Raw genomic sequence first — 15,932 nt, 5'->3', positions numbered from 1 at the left:
CAGAGGAGGTTTGCCCTTGCTGCCCTCTGAGGCTGAGAGAGTGTGACTTGCCCCAAAGTCACCCACTGGGTTTGCCTTTTCTGTCCTCTGAGGCTGAGAGAGTGTGACTTGCCCCCAAAGTCACCCACTGGGTTTCCATTGCTGTCCTCTGAGGCTGAGAGAGTGTGACTTGCCCCAAAGTCAGCCACTGGGTTTGCATTGCTGTAACTTGCCCCAAGGTCACCTGCTTGATTTGTCCTCTGAGGCTGAGAGAGTGTGACATGCCCGAAAGTCACCCACTGGTTTCCCATTGCTATCCTCTAAAGTTGTGAGAGTGTGACTTGCCCCCAAGGTCATCTGCGGAGTTTGCCTTTGCTGTCCTCTGAGGCTGAAAGAGTGTGACTTGCCCCCAAGGTCATCTGTGGAGTTTGCCTTTGCTGTCCTCTGAGGCTGAAAGAGTGTGACTTGCCCCAAGGCCACCCAGTGGGTTTCCATAGCTCAGCTAGGATTCAAACCCTGGTCTCCAGAGCTCAAGCCACTACGCCACGCTGGCTTGAATATTAATATAGGTTTGGGTGCTTTTCAGTTTATGGGGGGGGGGGGGGAATCAAAGGCAAAAGTGGGAAGGTCCAATCCACACTGCAGTGCTTGGGGGGGGGGGGGGGCAAGTCACACTCTCTCAGCCTCAGAGGATAGCAAGGGCAAACCTCCTCTGCTTTTCAGCTTATGGCAGGGAATCAATAGCAAAAATAGGTAGTGTCCAATGCACACTTCAGAAATCATTCAGTTTCCATAAGAAGCTCCCCTGCTTAGTCACCAAAAGCCTGCTTAAACAAAGGCTGCATTTGCACTGCTGAAATGATCCTATTGACACCACTTTAACTGTCCTCATCCTAGCTACGTCCCTGGGCCATGGCTGAATGCTAGGGAATCCTGGGTATTGTAGTTGGTGCCACAATAAACTACAATTCCCAGGATTCCCCAGCACCGAGCTGGGGCAGTTAAAGCAGTTCCAAACTGGATTGTTGCTGTAGTGTGTTTTGGACCTATGTCACAGAAGGCTGGAACTCCTTTAAAATCAAATCAAATCCATGAACGAAGATGGAGAAGAGCAGAAGGGGGGCAATGTTGTGATAATTTTATTATTGGAGGAGGTAACCCATTCTCCCCCCCAAAAAATAAATTGCTTAATTAGCTATATGGAAATAATAATAATAATAATCATTATCATTATTATTATTATTATTATTATTATCATCTTATATCCCACCCTTCTCCCAATATAGGGACTCAAGGCGATCAACAGCAAATTTTAAACAATACAATTTAATAACAGTACAACAACATTAAAATGTATAAATATCAAATGTAAAGAGCAGTTAAAACAATTTTAAATTTTAAAGCAGTTATGAATTAAAAGGAAACCTGTTAAAAATACAAACCTTTAAATTTAAGTCGTACAGCATTTAAATCCCAGTCCTTATTGGTTTGAAAAGGCCTGACAGCGCAAGAATGCTTTTATCTGTAAATACATTTCTTTTAAAGAAAACGACACATTCTTGGGAATCTGTGGGATTACCATTGGAAAATATGAACATGTTTCTCGCTCTTGGGAGAAAAAATAGACATTATATTTTGAAAGACTTTAAAATGCCGTCTTTTTATCACGTTTCTTTTATTTACAAATGCTTGAAGCACAGCTACAGGCTCTGGAAATTTATCCTGCGAGTGGAAGGAAAAACATAAATGTCCAGTCAATAAGGAAAGCAAAGACATTCCCCTGTGACTAGATGGCTGGCTGCTTATAAACTATGATCTGGCATGATTTATGGTCAGATTACTTTACTCCTTTGTTTGGCTGCTGTTTCTTTCAGGATATTTATCATCAGCACTAAATTTGGATTGAGATCCAGTGTGTGTGTGTGTGTGTGTGTGTGTGTGTGTGTGTGTGTGTTTGGATTTGGATTCTGGGAGGCCAGGATTCAAGTCTGCTCAAGCCACAGAAACTCACTGGGTGACCTTGGGCAAGTCACACTCTCTCAGCCTCAGAGGAAGGCAGTAGCAAACCTGCTCTGAGTAAATCGTGCCAAGAAAACCCTAGGATATGATATACGTTACAGTCAGCTTGAAGGCACATAACAACAACTAAATGTGAGCCAACTATTCAAGGAGGAAGGTTCAAGGAGGGAGAACTTGGTAAGTCACTTTTACATAAAGTGAATATAATGACCTGCTGAAGTCATCCATCCCTGAGAAGGCAAAGGCAAACCCCTTTGAGCAAATCTTGCCAAGAAACCTCCGCAAAAGGATCACCATAAGTCTGAAATTACTTCAAGGCACACGACAACAACAATGTATAACAATTTGTTTCCCAGAAGTCTTATTAAAAGGCCATATGCAAATATGTAACACTGTTTTCTTACAGAGGCTACACTGTTACTTTCAAATCAGTTTCTTACTAAGAGCAGATCTTGGGATGTTACTTTCGAGAAGAATTAATATAATACCCTGCTGAAGCCATTCATATTTGAGTAACAGTGTAGGTTAGATGATCCCTGAAGTGGCCATGTGAGGTGGCTTTGTGAGCCTCCTTGGGCATAGAAATAAAATAAATTAAAATAAATTAAAAAGGATCTTAATTCCCTAAAGGCACCAGATCCCATCTGAGCTAGGAAGCTAAGCAGGGTTAGTACTTGGATGGGAGACCACCAACAAATACCAGGTGCTTTAGGATGTACAGTATTTCTGAGGAAGGAAAGTGAAACCACCTCTGACTAAATTCATGGGGTTGTCACAAGTCAACAGGTGACTTGAAGGCACATATATACAGTGGTCCCTCTACATTCACTGGGGTTAGGGGTGAAGGATCTCTGTGAATGTGGAAAAACCACAAATAAAAAAAAATCATTCTTTTTAGTTTTCTGTGAGTTTTTTGGGCTTTGTGGCCATGTTCTAAAAGAGTTTATTCCTAACGTTTTGCCAGCATCTGTGGCTGGTATCTTCAGAAAATGCTGGCATCGAAGCGAGTGGGGTATATATATACTGTATGACCCTAGGTTGAGAGATTCTTTTTACCTGAGAGAACAGCTCGAACCTCTAGGTCCTCCAGTGCAACTCTGTGGTCAACATCTGCCTGAAATTGATCATAGATCATGCTGGAGGACCTACAAATGCCTAAAGAAGTGTTTTGTCTATTAAGTTTGAGCTTCTCCAGCACAACTCTATGGTCAACCTCTGGCAAGAGTTGCGCTGGAGGGCCTAGCGATTCCTAGACTGAACATATTAATCAAAACTTCAAATAATCAAAACTGCAAAAGTCAAAGCTGCAGATGGAGGGTCAACTGTACACACATCTTTCCCTCACCCTTGATGATGTTAACACAGTAAACTGGAGCATACGGGAGACAAACACGAATGAAAGTATAGAGTTGCACTTTTATCAGTTGTGTGAACACAGCATACCGATTACATCAGGTGCGGCTAGCTTTGCACCTGCCACCGCGACTGCTCTTCCAGTCTACACAGTTGGGTCTTCGCGTTAAAAGCCATGATCTGAATTCATCTGGAGTCACTGTGTCTTTGGAACTGTTCCAGTGAAACAAAGAACACCTCTCCATTGTCTGGACGTCTAATGAACATGTTAATGATGCTTCCTTCATCTGAAGAGCGTCCAGATGTTTTGCTACTAATTGCTTCTGTGGATGGGAATACTAAACGCCCACACAAAGTGCTCTAAATGTCGAGGATCTCTAGTTTTGAAAGGATAAGCAGACTGGCGGAAAGGTTTTAATTAGTGCATGAAAGGAGGGGGCTGTTAATTAACTTGGATTCTTTACTGAATTCTGATTGTAGTTTGACAAAGAGACGAGTTATGGGGAAACAATGGTTGACCCACGCAGGCCTTGCATACTTAAACAGTTGCTCCCACTTCCCATAGAGTATCGGAAAAGGCCCTTTTACACTATGGGTCCCAGAATCCTTTAGCCAACTTGGTCAGTGGCCATGCTGGCTGTGGGATTCTAGAACCTATCATCAACCACCCCACACACAACTTTACTCAGCTCTGTATTCAGTGTTACACTATTTCTAATGGCATCAGGGCAACCTGTTTTGGGTTTGTAAACTCTCAAGAGCCCTGGGAGTAGGTTTGAGTCAAGGTTGCAGGCACAGCTGGATAGAACCAGGGGACTCAGAATAGCAGTCTATTATCACAATATTGGGGCTTACAGATGAAGGCCAATCCCGGCAGTAACTACAGTGTTGTCTGCATCAAAGACATAATGCTGTTTGACATAGCTTTAACTGGATCAATGCTATGGAATTCTGGGATTTGTAGTTTTGTGAGCCTTTTTGCCTTCTCTGTCAGAGAGCCCTGGTGCCACAACAAACTACAATTCCCGGGATTCTATAGGATGGAGTATGGTAGTTAAAGCAGTGTCAAATAGCATTATTTCTACAGTACAGACACAGTCAGTTTCTATGATAGTGAAACAAGGGGAAAGGCAATAGGCTCAGCAGCTATGAAGGATGGAAGGCATTACAGAAATAGGTTGCTCAGAGCCCACAGATTTTATCTGCCTTCCCTCAGCACTGGTATAGGACCACTCACAGGATTCAACCAAAGCTTTTAGAATTGTTGTTGTTGTGTGCCTTCCAATCATTTCCCTCATTGGCAGAATTTTACCGGAGTTCCAGACAGGCATCCATTTGTAACTTTCCCATGTTGTTTCCCATTGCTTCCTCTGTCGGATTTTTAAACCAGAAAAGATTAAATAAAGAAAGCAAAGCACAGTAAGGAAAACAAAAGCATTTCACTTGTCTTAATTGGCTTTCATAACATCCTGATGTTTGTGTTACCAACAACAGTTTTGTGCACTGTTGTTTCTTGTGTGCCTTCAAGTCATTTCCAACTTATGGTGACTTTAAGATGATTTCTTGGGAGTTTCATTGGGGATACTTAAGGTGGTATCATGGGGATTTCTTGGAAAGGTTTCATCTGAGGCTGAGAGAGTATAACTTGCCTAGGGTCGCCCTGTTTCCATGGCCAAGCAGGAATTGAAACTCTGCTCTCCAGAGTTGTAGTCCAACACTCAAAACCACTACATAATGGAGCCCTGGTGGCGCAGTGGTTAAATGCCTGTACTGCAGCCATTCACTCGAAACCACAAGGTTGCGAGTTCAAGACCAGCAAAAGGGCCCAAGCTCGACTCAGGCTTGCATCCTTCCGAGGTCGCTAAAATGAGTACCCAGACTGTTGGGGGCAAATTAGCTTACTTGCTAATTAGCTTACTTGCTGTTCACCGCTATGATCTTTGGAATAGCGGTATATAAATAAAAAAAAATCACACTGGCATTGTCAGCATTAAGTATGTAATTAGATCAGAGCACTATTGATTCAGTGCTCAGATATGGATAGAATTCAGCATATTAAAATTCTTCTTCATTCTTAAAAGTAACTTCTTAGACTCTGGATTAATGCTTTCCAATGGTGTAGCAACAGTGACAACCAAAACCTCCTTTTCCTCCTTATTTAGGCAGCTGAAATCAATAAAGTGTAGAAAAAAACTGGTATAAGTATGTGTGTGAAAGTATTTCTGTAAACTCACCCTTTCTGTGGGTGAAAATAAATTACTGGGCAGAGCATGGGCTGGGAGCTTAGTTAGAAAAGTTACCTTTTAAAAACCCTACTCCTAGAGTTCACAAATCAGCATAGCTACTGACCATACTGGTTGGAAGATTTCAGGGAGTGAAGTCCCAAAACTTTCAATGATCTTATGTTGTTTCATAATTCAGTGTCCATGTTTTTGAAACATTGTTTTATGCCTGGCTTTCAATGGTGGCGCTCAGCATTCAGGTTTAAAACATCATGAAAGCCTAACGTCTTCTCAGCCTGGATTACCTGATCACAATTGTATCAGTAAGATTAGTAAATACTGCATGGTTTGCAAACTTATTTTGCAACTCTGTTAGGAAATTCAGATTGTGAGTTGCCTTTGGTGTTGCAATGCGCTTTCAAGTCAACTCTAACTTATGGCAGCCTTGTTATAAAGTTTCCTTGGCAAGATTTATTGAGAGGAGGTTTGCCATTACCTTCCCCTGAGGCTGAGAGAGTATGATTTGCCAAAGGCTATCCAGTGGGTTTCCATGGTTGTACAAGGACTTTTTCAGAGTCCTAGTTCAACACTCAATACACTACACAACTCTAGCTTTGAGTTACCTTGTTGTTGTGTGTTTTCAAGCTGTTTCTGATTTATAGCAACCCTAAGGTGACACTATCACAGGGTTTTCTTTGTAAGATTTGTTCAGAGGCCTTTGCCTTCCTCGGAGGCTTAGAGAGTGTGGCTTGGTCATGGTCACCCAGTGAGTTTCCAGGGTTGAGCAGGGATTTGAACTGTGGTCACTCAAGGTCAAGTGGGTTGTCCGCATGGGCAAAAAAGCCAAGGTTCCTCCCAACCTCACATCATCCTCTTTGGATGACATAGACAAAAACCCTAAGGGCAGGATTGGGCCCAATCCTGCCAGATCAGACACAGATCCAGAAGATCCAGCCTGATCCCTTGGCAAAAGGGTCAAATTGAGCTGCTGTTTGCTGCAGTTTTTTGGAAACTGCAGAAAACCCTGGTTGTTCAGATATCCCTGCATGTCCCTTACCTCCATCATCAATGCTGCACATGAGCCGATCCTCTGTCCCTGCGTCTGATGCAGAAACAGGGCACCTAGCTATGTGATTGTAGCCAGGCACCCTGTTTCCACATCAGATGCAGCAACTGGTGTGTGTGTGTCTACTCACATGCAGCACTCATGGGTGGAGGTAGGGGCCTGCATTGGTACCAGATTCATGACAGGGGACAGGCAGGTGTATAAACACCTCCTCGTCCCCACAGCAAGCAGAGGACCAATCTGGGTTGAGCCTGGGGCCAAGAAAGCACAGGATCAGCCCATGCTTTTCTGGCTTGTCTGCTCAGCCCCTAGGCAAATACTCAAACCACTACACCAGAGTGCTACATTGCTTCTTTGTAATTATCACATTAATTGGATATGAGAACAACTTCAGTTTGGGATTTAATTTAAACAGGGCTCATTAAAACTGAGGCTTAGCCCTAGAACAAGTGGCATAGTATTAAAAAGAGCATTTAAATCTAGAATTATTGGCTTCTTTGCGTTAGCGAAAAATTAGACTATTTTTGAAGGGAAGTGCTCTGAGGAAATATAGGTTTCAACACAACTTGGAAATATCAGTCTAGTTTGGACTAGAACAAAGGAATTTTGAGCATTTAAGTCTAAAAACTGATCTTTATATGCTGTTGTGTAAATTCCTTGGAGGCGCAGCTGTCCTTTCAATCTGGATTTCCAGGTGAGGTAAACAACTCATGGTTGTGTGGTGGGAGGACAGACAAGTCTACCTGGAAAAGATTAAAAAAGCAAAGTGCAGCATGAGTGGCATCAAGTAATATCAGCTTCCTTAAGTTCAAAATACTTATAACCAGAAAACCCTTAGAACCCTTTTTAATCTTCAGATTGCACTCAAACTGAAAACTATTTTCCTTTTGCAAGGCAAACCTGTTTCACAGCTTCCTCCAATCCTGCAAAATCAGTACATACTGCCCTGTCAAACAGGGAAGGTGACCTGATATATAAATTGCCCAGGAGTTAGCATAAATTGTTCTTGGTCAACGTGTTAATTCAAAGAAAGGCTTTGTTGAATAGGACTGAATGGCTCATGGAAGCTATCTAGCTAGCTGTTGGTCTTTTGTTTGCCAATGGCCAAATAGCTAGCTATTCTTCATTCTTCCCTTTTCCAGAATGAGCTTAATCTCTTTCAGTTTTTTTTTAGAAAACATCTAGGCAGCTTGAGATCAGGGCCAGCCCTACCATGAGGGAGAAGTGACTCAAGTGCCTCAGATGACAGATGTCAGGTGCAACAACAGCAGCTCCAGACTCCTCTCCCCATATTGGGTGTTGGAATAGAGTTATGTGTATCACAGAGCCTGTTCTGGACCCTCTTATACAGAGCTTGGAGAACTTACTTCTTTGTACTAGAAATCATAGAATCATAGAGTTGGAAGAGACCTCAAGGGTCTTCCAGTCTAACACAAAGCACTCTTGACAGATGGCCATCCAGCCTCTGTTTAAAGACCTCCAAAGAAGGAGACTCCACCATACTCAGAGGGAGTGTGTTCCACTGTCAAACAGCTCTTACCGTCTTCCTAATGTTTAGGCAGAATCTCTTTTCCTGTAGCTTGAATTCATTGTTCTGTGTCCTAGGGCCTGTCTGAACGATGCAGGCCACTAGTCCTGGGCTGGGATCAGGCAGACCAGACATGGATCCAGTGGATCCAGCCTGATTCCAGTCCAAAAAGGCATTAACTGCATTTAAAAAGACTGGCTTTTTGTCACAGAGGTTGTAGGAAACTCTGCAATAACAGACAGGAGACTAGATAGTTCTGTGCACTCTGTAGCTACCTCTGCCATTGCATCTGCTGAGAAGACCCCTGTTGTGGCCCCATTTCTGACCTTATGGGATATGAAGGGGGGGTCTTTTCAGCAGATACAATGGCGAAGGCAGGTATAGGGCACACAGCAGTAGTAGGTCCATGGTGTGATAGTGTTTATACACCTGCCCATTGCTGCACTGGCCTGGGGACTGACCTGGGGCCCATGTTATCTTACTTGTCTGCTTAAGGCCCTAGTTTATGGAACCGAAGAAATCAAGCTTGCTCCATCCTCAATATGACATTCCTTCAAATATTTAAACATGCCTATCATATCACCTCTTAACCTTCTATTCAGCAGTCTAAACATACCCTGCTCGCAAAGCCATTCCTCATAAGACATGATTTCCAAACCTTTCATCATTTTGGCCGACCTCTTCTGGACATGCTCCAGGTTGTCAACATCCTTCTTGAATTCACTCAGCCATTCCCTTTGGTCTTTGCCAGTTAGGGGAATTCCAGGAGTTATAGGCTAGAATCCTGTTGGCAACATTTACAGGAATAAATTGCACTACACATATGAAGGGAATTTTTTAGATAAGGCATAATGGACATATCCATCTAATGGTGGTGGAAGCAGTGTTCCTCATGTAGAACCACTGCAGATGTGCAATAACGTACTTGACCACAATCAGACTTCCCTTCGGCATAGCGTAAATATCCACATACAGAGATATTTTGTGCCATAGCACCACACAACCCCCATGCTGAGTAGCAACATTGTGCAGTGCATGTCAATGACTGGGGGTTACAGCAATGTTTTTGTATGCACAACTCTGCAAATTGTCTGTTGTGTGCTGGTGAATAATTTGCCCAGCATGTGTACTGTAACTAATGCGTGCATATGTCACTAACAGGATGCCAACCCTAGAGTAGTGTGTCAGTGAACATTGCATACTGTCTCTGTGCTGTGTGAGTTGCCCACTGTACAATGAGGTGACATCTGTGTGCATTCACTATTTCATTAATTATGCTGTTATCGTGGTCCATGTAGGGATTGTATAGTCCTTGCATAACAGAACCAGCATGGCATAGTGCTTTGACTATGACTCTGGAGACAAGAGTTCGATTCCTCGCTTGGCCATGTAAACCCTGGGCAAGTCACATTCTCTCAGCCTCAGAGGATGGCAATAGCAAACCTCCTCTGAACAAGTCTTGCCAAGAAAACCCAATGTTAGGGTCTTCTTAGGGTCACCATAAGACAAAAATGACTTGAAGACACACAACAGCAGCAGCAGCAGCAGCAATATAACAACATAACATAACTCTATCAGTGGATATTTATGCTATTCTGAGATGATGTAAGATCTCAGCCTTTATCCAAAAAGTACCTGTCCCCACCTCTGCTCTAAACTAGCCTGCTGGCTTTGGGTGTGGTACAGCACATGTTACATCACCTGTGCTGAACTAAAATGTCAATCAAGTTGTCTTCTTCACATGAAATAATGAGGGGACCTCACCTTTTGCCTTAGGGAGTGAAATGAATCAGATCAGCCTTGCCTTGGGGAACCAGACTGGGGTAGGCAGCAACAGTACACTGCTAGCATCTGCAGTCTCTTTTAGCCTTCAAGGCTCAACAGGGGAGAGCTTTCATCATCAGCCTATATATTTATCTGCAGTACATTTAGTTCCCATGCCAAGCCACAGCCAGGGGTTGTAGTAGGATGGAAGATATTTTTAGATTTTATTCTGGGTTTATTTGAAGAGAAACATGCAATGAGTGGCATTTGATGAGAGTCTAAGCCAAACTAAATTTCCCAAATGCTCCTGCAATTAATTAGAAGTGTGTTTGGTGTTAATCTGATTTGAGTGGACCAAACAACTACTGGAGGATTAATTTTTCATGATCTAGCAACTGCTGCAATTTGAGCTGTGCGGAAGTTTTAAAAACACATGCAAGAAGAAGAAGAAGAAGAAGAAGAACAACAACAACAACAACAACAAGGCATCTCCTTTGCTATTAAAACCTCACTCAAAATTTCTGACTTAAATATCACTGTGTGTGCATACATCTACATCAGGGGTGGGCAAAGTGAAGTCTATGCATGTGACTCCCTGGGGCTGTTTTTGTGCTCTCTCAGTCCCACAGGGATAAAACGTATATTATTTTTCTCAGAAATGTCTAAAAATAAACTGTACAGGGTGTGAAAAATATTTCTATCATGTTTTGAACCCCCTGTACCACCTGGGGTCAAAATTAAATTTTGCTTTAGAAATAATCCAGGTTGACATCATTTTAACTAATGTGGCTCAACGCTATGGAATTCTGGAAACTGTACTTTGTTGTGGCACTAGAGCTCTCTGACAAAGAAGGCTAATGTCTCACAAAACTACAGTTCTCCGAATTCCATAGCATTGAGCCATGGCAGTTAAAGTGGTGTCAAACTGGATTATTCCGGCAATGTGGATGCAGCCTATTAGAGGACATTTGGGACTCACATAAAAAACAGTATTTGCTCTGGTAAAAAATGATTTTTTTGGTGGAACAAGTGTGCTGCAAGTACAGCCTGGCAAGGGCTAATGCTGCCCTCTGGTCTTCCACAGTTGCCATCCATGTTCTACATAATTGACTCTGGAGACCAGGATTCAGTTCCCTGTTCAGCTGTGAAGCCCACTGGGTGATCTTGGGCAAGTCACATGCTCTCAGCCTCAAGGAAAGGCAATGATAGACCTCCTCTGAACAAATCTTGCCAAGAAAACCTCATGATAAGTTCACTTTAGGGCCGCCACAAGTTAGAAATGATTTGAAGGCACCCAACACCAATAAACAGATGCTTGAAACCGTTTTTGTCCAAATCAGCCAGAAAGGGTCCCATAGCAGTTTACAAAGATCTGAAATAAGACAGTCCTTGATGGCAGGCTTACAGTCTTAAAGATATGACACAAAAAGAAAGGGGATGGAGAAGGAAGAGCAGAATAGCAAACCCCACCATTAGATCCTCAGTTATAAAGTTCAGTAAGTCACCAAGCTATATTTGAACACAAGGGAAGGGCTGTTGCTTCCTCTGAAGGTAGTAACAGGAAAGGAATGGGGAGCAAGTTGATGTGAGTTTTTCTGAGTATTCAAAAGGAGATTACTGTATAAGCAATGGTGTAGTAGTGGGTCAGAGCTATATGTTTGAGTAATAGGTGTTTTTAATTGGCATACTTGAGTTCACAATCAGCTATAACATTCACACACTTACACAAAGGCTTCCCAGTTTGCTGTCAGTTAGCTGCAATTCTCCTAATAGCTTTGGGTGTGGAATATATTTCCCCAGAAACCTGTTCTTAAATGGGTAATAAGACCCATTGCATTTACAAAAGACCTGCTCCAGGCAATAATGAAAATGTCTAAATTGGTGTGGACCAAATGCTATGAACCAAAAGATTCACCTGTGTTTTAGGTTCCTCCGTGGAAGGTGTGGCTGTGACAACAATGTATCAGTGATCATAAAAAAAACCCCTGTATGATTCTACCTTCTGCATTTGGGCAATTCATTTTAATTTATTTTAATACTAACTCCTAAAATGAATAGTACTAATCTGGTCTGGTCATTTTTCTGAAGCCTGGTTCAAAGTGAATTTGAAGAAAAACAACTCTTCCAATCACACTTTTATAGTACTTCATTTTTCTGGAGATGGCAGTTCTCATGGACAATACAGGATGGGGTATGGAGTGGAAGGTGACAGTCAATATGATTTACTGGTTTCGATGTTGGACCATGATTCTGGGAAACCAGGGTTCAAATACCTCTATGGATTTATGAGTTGGAAAACCACAGAGTGACCTTGGGCAAAACACACTCTCTGCGCCTCAGAGGAAGGGAATGCCAAACCCACTCTGAACACATATTCTGCCAAGAAAACTCCACGATAGGTTCACTTTAGGAGTTGCCATAAATCAGAAATGACACAATAGCAAGAGGTGGTGCCAAGAAAATCCTATGATAGGTTTGCCTTTGGGTCAGTATAAGTCAGAAATGACTTCAGGGCACACAACAACAATGGAGTGGAGGAGGGGATGGGAAACTTTCTTTCTACAACCTCCTTGACTGAATTATCACAAAAGCCAAACCCAAATTCTTAATCCCACTACAGCTCCCCATTCCCTATTGTACTAGTAGTTGCCCTAGCCCTTAAGACCAGACCATCTGGAGGGTGGGAGGGAGGAAGAAAAGGGAGAGTTTTCTTCCATAAAATTTCCTTAGTTTTATATATTCAGGGGTAACCATTTTGACCATGTAGTAAAGTAGAATAACATATATTTGGTACATGGCCAACACGGCTACTCCTGAATATGAATCCTGGGTGTGAATCTGAATTACTGTTTTGTGGATTTTAGATGTTATTGTGCTTTCCATAGGTAAATTGATCATAGGATCCAATGGCCTGAACAGAGAGGCCAAAATAAAGCTGCTTCCGGTCACTTTGGAGGTGTGCTGTTTAAATGACGCATGCATCCTAAGAGGCCGGAAGCTGCACCAAAGCCACACTCCAGTTCAGGCCCCAAGTCATTTTCTACTATTATTGAGAACAACCCTGTATGGTTGGCTGGTCTCTATGCCTGACTTGGAAGAGGTAGTGGTGTCTTTACCCCTGAAAATTCCCAGTATGGACCTAGAGGCTTTGAGAATTCCTAATGGGTTGGAAATTTCTTTGAGGCAAGGTGCCCAAGAAGTTGACTATGCTTCATTTGCAGATTCTCCAGAAAGAAAGAAATTATCTAGACACCAGACCAGTCTAGACTGATATCTGGTTTGGGCACTGAATCAGTCATGGGTACCTTTGACAGATTGTTTTACTGGGAGATAGGAAGAGAGAGTAAAGTTCTATTATTCTTCCTCAGTATCACAGTGACGTTTGCCATCACTGACTGTGGCAAAGCAGCTCAATGGCTCTCATCTCCATGGAGTGGTGAACCCACTCTGAACTCCAGAGAAGCTATCCAAGGTGCTGAATCATATTGCTAAATTGGGTTCAGCACTTTAGACATTCCTTTAAAATTTGGATTAGAATGCAGAATCAATTCTTTGCTCCCCTGACACCAAAGGTACCAGCCTGCACTGGATAATAATAATAATAATAAAATTGTATTTTTATACCGCTATTCCAGCGATCACAGCGGTGTACATCAAAGAGTAAATCAATTAAAACATCAGCATGACAATAATACAAAGTTAACAATTAAGAACAGTAAAAACCAACAACACCCTATACAAGTGGCTGTGTAGAATGGAATACACAAAAACATTGCCAAGGGGAAGAGAATGACCACAAGGCTCACGGGGGGAAAGCCTGGCGGAACAAAAAAGTCTTCAAGTTCTTCTTGAAAGCATAGAGGGAGGTGGAAGTACGGAGCTCATTGGGGAGGGAGTTCCAGAGCTGAGGGGCTGAAATAGAGAAAGCCCTCTGAGCTGATACATATTGAGTGCCTGGAACTCTTAAAAGATGTCTTTCACCTGACCTGAGAGTGCGGGGCGGATTGTATGGGGAGAGGCGGTCCTCCAAGTACCCTTGTTGTCTTCAATAGTAATAGAAATATCAAATATATTTCTATACAGTTTATCATTGAACCAGCACTCCCTAAGCAGTTTATATTGTGCAAGCTAATTGCCCCCAACAAACTGGGTACTTTTAGCAACTTGTGGAAGGATGCAAGGCTGAGTGGACCCTGGAGCCCTGCCTGGGATCGAACGCACTTCAGTAAATGGTTCAGTAAATGGGGATGTTGGTGGATGGGATGTGTGCAGCAGCTAAAAGTTGGACTACAGGGAGTGTGGTCATTGCAGAATCAGTAGAGTTTTCCAACCTCCACAACAAATTAACAAGTGACATACACAAGTTGCTTGTTGACTTATGGTGAATTTGGCAAGGCTTCCTTTTGTTAAAAAAAAAATTACAAATGGCTTCCCATTGCCTTCCTCTGAACTATAGCCTACTACACCTGGTATTCCTTGGCAGTCCTCCTTTCAAGTACTAACCAGGCTTGACTCTGCTTAGCTTCCAAGATCAGATAGGATCTGCTGTCTTCAGAATATTTAGGCCTTTCAGTGACATTGCTGCCACTGCCACCCCTACTTCCGCCCTTTAAACAACAATCACCTCAGCAACTCGAAGCATGTGCAAAATGTCCTTTCCTGATTCATACCACTTAGCAACTTCATCTGGAATATCAGAACAGGATTCCCGGTTGGAAAGTGTTGTGTCCAGCCAGGTTGAATTGCTGGCGTTTTTCTTTAGTAATTAAAAGTCTTAGACACTGAATTGTCTGGATACATTTAAACAGTGTTGACTGCTGAGTGAGTGACCCTCCACATATTTTGATGAGTGGCCAAGGGCAAAGGAGTGGGTTTAGAGTGGTGGCATTTGCTGGAAGCAGTTCATTAGACTGGGCTGGTGAATTGGGAACTTGCAAGAGAGGCAGCTGAGTTTCAGTAGCTCAGCATCAGACAGCTGGCGAAAGAAAGTAATTGAGAAAGTAGGGTGTGGGAAAGGGAGCATGGACTCACTTGTACTTTCTTAAACCACCCCAAAGATTTATATATGTCTCTTGTTTTTAGAAGAATGACTCCTTTGCCACTGTAACCTGGTTAGCAGCTTTCTTGAGCAGGGCACACCCATGTTTATGTGGGCGCTGCTTTACCCAACACACCTGTTCAGGCAGATGGTGCTCTCTCTCTCTCTCTCTCTCTCTCTCTCTCCTTTCTTTCCTTTTTTTTAAACAGGATATTAAATTACTGATTTAAATAGCTCTGGTGTTGCAACAAGTTTCAAATGAATACCACATGCACAAACTGGATATGGGATGTAGCAAGAGTATCAGATTGTTGCACAGAGATACTTTCACAAATATTACTTCTCACAAACAACTATCCCTTAAAATACTTTGGCCGTTTGATTAAGAGATGTCTTCAGCTCTTTTTGTGATATACTCTACCTTTAACATTTGAAAAGTTGGTTATGTGTCTGAAATTTCTGAAGAGCTTATCTTCTCTCTGGTTTTAAAGTTCCCCTTAACCCTTCAGGCATTATATAAAAGATCTGGTATTTTAACATCAGCATGTTTGTTTAGGTTGTGTGCTTGTGCAGACTCACAGCAAAAGATCCTTCACACTCCCATGGTTTAAAGATGGAAAATAGATTTTAGACTCTTCTGGCCTGCTTCTTGGAAGATGAATTTTTATTTATCTTTTTTACTTGCACAAGAATTATTTTTTTTAAGTTCATGTAGCATCATTGCAGAATAACATAATAGCACACTAGCAAAAAGTTTGAGGGACAACTATACTGGGTTTAATGTCTTGCATGAACAGTTCTCAGGTCAGAGTAAAATTCATAAAAACAATTTTAAATATCTAAGGCAAACTGAAGCAGCTTAAAATAATTTTAAACAATTCGTGAACCCAGACAAAAGACAACTTGCAATAGAAGGAAAATGTAACCATGATACTACTAGGTCTCAAATGCCTGATAATATAT

The 15,932-nt window shown here is 42.2% G+C and overlaps 1 protein-coding gene and 1 long non-coding RNA gene across 2 annotated transcripts in view; one reads left to right on the top strand and one right to left on the bottom strand.

Moving 5' to 3' along the window:
- The window catches only part of NFE2L1 (NFE2 like bZIP transcription factor 1), a 104,448-nt gene that overhangs the window by 46,702 nt on the left and 41,814 nt on the right, over positions 1-15,932 (top strand). The window lies entirely within an intron of this gene.
- LOC149309080 (uncharacterized) lies at positions 7,100-10,009 on the bottom strand. Its single transcript, XR_016281849.1, has 3 exons — positions 9,932-10,009; positions 8,826-8,951; positions 7,100-7,382 (listed from the first exon to the last, which is right to left on the bottom strand). It is a non-coding gene; the product is annotated as an uncharacterized LOC149309080 (long non-coding RNA).

Source organism: Sceloporus occidentalis, unplaced genomic scaffold (assembly GCF_023333645.1).
Source record: "Sceloporus occidentalis isolate IW3139 unplaced genomic scaffold, rSceOcc1.0.p SCAF_7, whole genome shotgun sequence".
NCBI classification, from domain to species: domain Eukaryota; kingdom Metazoa; phylum Chordata; class Lepidosauria; order Squamata; family Phrynosomatidae; genus Sceloporus; species Sceloporus occidentalis.
This window is presented reverse-complemented; position numbering and strand designations above follow the sequence as displayed.